Raw genomic sequence first — 4575 nt, 5'->3', positions numbered from 1 at the left:
AAACTGTAATAAACTACAGTCACGTCAAACGTTTATCTCTGAAGTTCTGGCCCGAACTTGTTCAAGCTGTGGGATCTATTATCAGCAATGGACTTCATCCTCTTTGACTGTTGGTGAACTTTTACAAAAAAAGAAGCACTCCAAATGTTTTGTGCATGTTTATTGAACGTTTGCATGAACTCAAACCTTTATTTTTTACTACTGTATCTATCCGATTGCACTATTGTAAAACAAACTATGGCACATTAACACTCACCACTAAACTGTCAGTACTTTTGTTATTTTACAAGGATAAAAAAAATGTTCTTTTTTTAGTTTTTTTATTTATTTACACTGTCTTTTATTAAAACAAACCTCTTTCTAGACTGATCTGCTTTTTCTGTGGTAATTCTTCTACATCCTGATAACGCATTACGATATTAACATCACTGATGGGATTCAAATAGAAACAGTTGGGCTGGATTATTTGTTCAGTGAAAACTTTTAATCCAAGCCCAAATCTGATGTTGAATTGAATTTAATTGTTTCACTAAATATTTTACTGTTTGAATTTTTGTTTTAACTACAGATTATTTGTGTTTGAAATAATGAAATAATTTGACATATTGTCTATTTTTTAGGATGCTAATAGGATAAAGTTTCCCTTATTTATTTTTGTTTTTCGGCAAAAGGATCCAGAAAAAACATTTTGTGCTTTCTATAACTTAAAAAAAGACTGAAAATCTAAGTTTTTTTATTTTATTTTAAGCAAATATAAAAAAAACATGTCTAATTTGACAATGGAGAACCCATTCATCCATCCATTTTTGTAACCTGGTGTATCCCTATCAGGGTTGCTGGAGCCTATCCCATCTACTGTTGGGTCAGGGTGAGGTATACTCAGGACTGGAGGGGTAAGAAAGTATCAATTCAGTGAATATCGTGATACTATTTATCAATTTAAAATACTGCCATGATGATATTTAATTATTATTTAAAAGCAAAGTCATAGTTTTGTCTTACTTTTTTTTCCTCTCAAGTGTTAACTAAATTACCAACAGAAAAGCACCATGAATTTGCTTGCGTAAAAGCAACTTGTTTATCAGATACAGTTGCAGTGCTTAATGTTATGATCTTCAAGTAAAAAAATATTTTACTTTTGTGAAAAATACATTAATATTTGAGAAATGTTCAAGTTATAGTTAAAAAAAATGTAAAATATTGTCCGGTAGTGTCCTGGGATATATCGGGATACGTATTATGACATATGTATCGCGATACGTATTGTATCGCCAGACTCTTGTCAATACACAACCTTACTAAGGACTATCGGTCTGTCGCAGGGCCACAAAATCCCACCTGTACGCACACCTAAGTATAAATTTGAGAAAAACCAGTTAACCTGTAAAGCCTGTTTTTGGACTGTTGGAGGAAGCTGGAGAAAATCTATGGATTTAAATCCCTTCTCGCCATAGAGTCAAATTTCTTTTTTTGAAATGTAAAATTTCAATTGAATTATTTTTTTGGCTGCTGCCCAAAATAAACACAAAAAAATATCAAATTCACTTTGAAATGAGAAAATAGCTTTTTGGTTGTCTGGGATTACAACCCTTTTGTTAGTAAAATAGCTTAAATATATAAAATAAAATAGATCAACCTTTTGTTTCTAAAGTATAATCTTAAAATGTTTTATTTTTTATCTTTTATATAAATAAAATTGGGTGAGGGTTTATTTTCTTGAAGGTTCCTGGAGGTCACAGATGGCCTTTTTGGTGACCCAGACAGAGATAAATGGAGGGGCTCCTGGTGCTGCTGGCCCTTTAAGAGGAGCGGGAGGGGCCCGCAGCATCTCGGCTGCGGTGTTTTTGTCTCTGTCTGTCAGTGAGCGCTCCTGGGCCGAGAAGGCTGAAAGGATTCCCAGAAGGAAGGAAGGTAAGAGCAGCTATTAAGTTACGTCTCCTCTGTGTGAGAAAACGCAGCAGTGCGGGGTAAAGATGCGTGGCTCTTTTTTTCTATCAAGCCCGGATATCTAACGCGCCTCAGACGACGTTTCTAAGCGGGGACTTCTTTTGTGGAGCGTCGGTCCTGCCCATTCCTCCGGTCATTTTTGTCCAAAGTAACGCGCCGTTAATGCGTAAAACCAACCTCGAATGATGTTATATCGCTAAAAGTACATATTTAGTTGAGATGAACTGTGTTTAGTGACGTCACATTCCCATCTTTGGACCTTCAGAGGAAGTGCTCGCTCCTCCAGTGCGCCTTTTTTGTTCAGAGCATCATCGGAGGCAAGGAGCGCCGTTCACCTCATTCAATAATTTCTAATATCTCCACGTGACGTTAAAGCGCGTGTCTCCAACCCGCTGGCCACATTAACATTCAGGCATGCACCTTGAAAACATTCTTTCCACCAAACAATCATCTCCAAAAGATCTACTTTATTTCTCCCAAAACGCCTCATGGAAATCTGAACTTTTCTCTCTGATCAGTCCCCCCCATCCTAACTTTTACGCATGGCGCATGGTTTGTTTACGCATGGCTTGTAAGCGTCCCTCTTTCATAATGTTTGACATGTCGCAACATTCCAGCGTTTTTAATCTCATTAAAACCCCTCTAAAAAACTCAATTGGGACTCTTGGGAGAGGGTGGGTCCCATCCATCCTGCAACTTTTCATTACTTCCAGATGTTTGCTCAGCGCTTCTTGCCCTCTGAGTTGCATGGCTGGAGCCAAAGGGGTGAAGTTGGTGGTCAGATGTTGCTAAAAAAAAAAAAAAAAAGTTTTTATTTTTCATCTTAAAGCCTTAAAATGTTAATATTTTTCATCAAAATGTGCAGAAATGTCAAATTTTAAACTTTTGTGTCAGAGAATTTAATAGCAAATTTATTGGATTCAGGAGAAAACACATGAGATGTTGTTTTCATGGAGGCAGCGGGGGTGTATTCATCACCCAGTTACCCTTCATCATACAATACTCCACTGTCCTGCTGTTGTATAATAGATCACTGACTGTACTAAATCACTCCAATTAGTTTGCAGCAGCAGATTCTTTATATTGTGTTGCAGCTTCAGTGTTCCGAAGTACATTAAAAGTGTGGCTTTAATTGGCTGTTATGCTTTGATTGAACGTTGTCTCTTTGTGTTGCTAAGAGGGATGTTCTGGAATTCTGTCGGATAACCTGCGACTGCAATTTGAGAATCCACAGTCAGGTCTGTGTGCGGGGTTTTGGTCTGAGCTGGAATGTGACTGTCTCATTTCAGCGTTTGGACCCAGGGGTGCTGTAATGGAATGCAGGGCTATAAACTCCATTTGCACACCGGGCCACACGCCGGGCACTTAAAGGACTAATCAAATTAGGCCCGGAACCTTCACGGGACGGCCTGTCTGCTGATGACCTCCTTCTGGACACTCTTAGATGTTATAAATTAGCTTTTTTTTAGTCTGTTTGCTGTTGTTTTGTCAGAATTTAATTTTTTTTTTTTTTTTTTGAGCCAAAGTTGGATTAGGATAAACCGATGACCCTGCTGGTAATCCCAGTGATCGAGACAGTAGGATAATGCTACTTGTGTGCATCTCCTATGATTAACAAAAATATGCTTGACAGATCCTTTAAGAGATCCCAAATCCCAAAGAGAGTAAATCGATTATATTCCTGAGTAATCTCTTAATGACAAAGAAAAGCCACATGATCCGCTCTGTTCATGCTGGGCCTTAAGTTCTTGTTTGGATCAACAAGCTTCTCGAAATTAGAAAATAATTGACAGGAGAATCTAAGGAACACATGCTAACCTGTTCTTTAACCCCCAACATTCTGCGTATTTGTCACATTTTCCTCCTTCATTAGTCTGAAACCCCCACCTCCACGACTCCTCAAGATTTTTTTTCCCCCCAACTTTTTTTCAGTGTATGTGCTTTTTGTGTGTGTCCTTTTTCCGGTGCCGCTCCTCGCTGCTTAGCCCCACCTCGGCTTGGTTTCCTGTTGGAGGTCAGCACAATGACCAATAGCAGGCCAGGCGGCTGTTTGCTCTGCTGCTGTTCCAGGAGTAACGTGAGGCTCCTCCTCATGGAGACAAGTCCAGCTCCGTCTGCTCTTCCACATCTTTAATGCGAAAAACAGTTTCTGGAGGTGACATCCATTCTGAAGCCACATCCCATGTGTGAGCATGAGATCATCCAGAACTCTTGGTGAAAGTCCTTTCTGTGCAACAATGACGTACTCAGAACTGTTAAGTGAGTTCTGATGAATTTGGGTTGTGTATGAATGAACACAGAATTGAGATTCCCATGCAGTCGTGTGAGGTTTATGTGAAAACCGCTCACAATGGGTTTTATTTTGGTTGGACAAAGCGTCTATTTATGGGAGAGGAATACACAAATGATGGTAAACTTCTTCTAGGCGGCTCCTTCTCATCGTCCCTGAGAAAGCGCCTCCTCAGACTATATTTACTGGCTGTGAGGGGGAGCCTGCAGCCCTCTCTGGGATCTTTTTGATGTTGTCCCTGCGATAAAAGAGGCAGACTCAATTTTGGCGTCAGGAGCGGTGTCTTGGTTTCGTCCGAATTCGAGACCTCATGCGTTGTCCTCATTCCAGAAGTTTCC

General features: G+C 39.5%; 1 protein-coding gene across 3 annotated transcripts in view; it reads left to right on the top strand.

Annotated features, from left to right (window-relative positions):
• The first annotated feature begins 1780 nt into the window (after positions 1–1780).
• kank2 (KN motif and ankyrin repeat domains 2) overlaps positions 1781–4575 on the top strand; it is a 15633-nt gene continuing 12838 nt past the window's right edge. For all 3 annotated transcript variants that reach the window (XM_024272525.2, XM_024272524.2, XM_024272526.2), the window contains exon 1: positions 1781–1911. The gene's annotated coding sequence lies outside the window, so the exon portion shown is untranslated. The remainder of the gene's footprint in view (positions 1912–4575) is intronic.

Source organism: Oryzias melastigma, linkage group LG8 (assembly GCF_002922805.2).
Source record: "Oryzias melastigma strain HK-1 linkage group LG8, ASM292280v2, whole genome shotgun sequence".
Taxonomy (NCBI): domain Eukaryota; kingdom Metazoa; phylum Chordata; class Actinopteri; order Beloniformes; family Adrianichthyidae; genus Oryzias; species Oryzias melastigma.
Note: the sequence above shows the minus strand (reverse complement) of the source record. Positions and strands in the feature narration are given on the sequence as shown.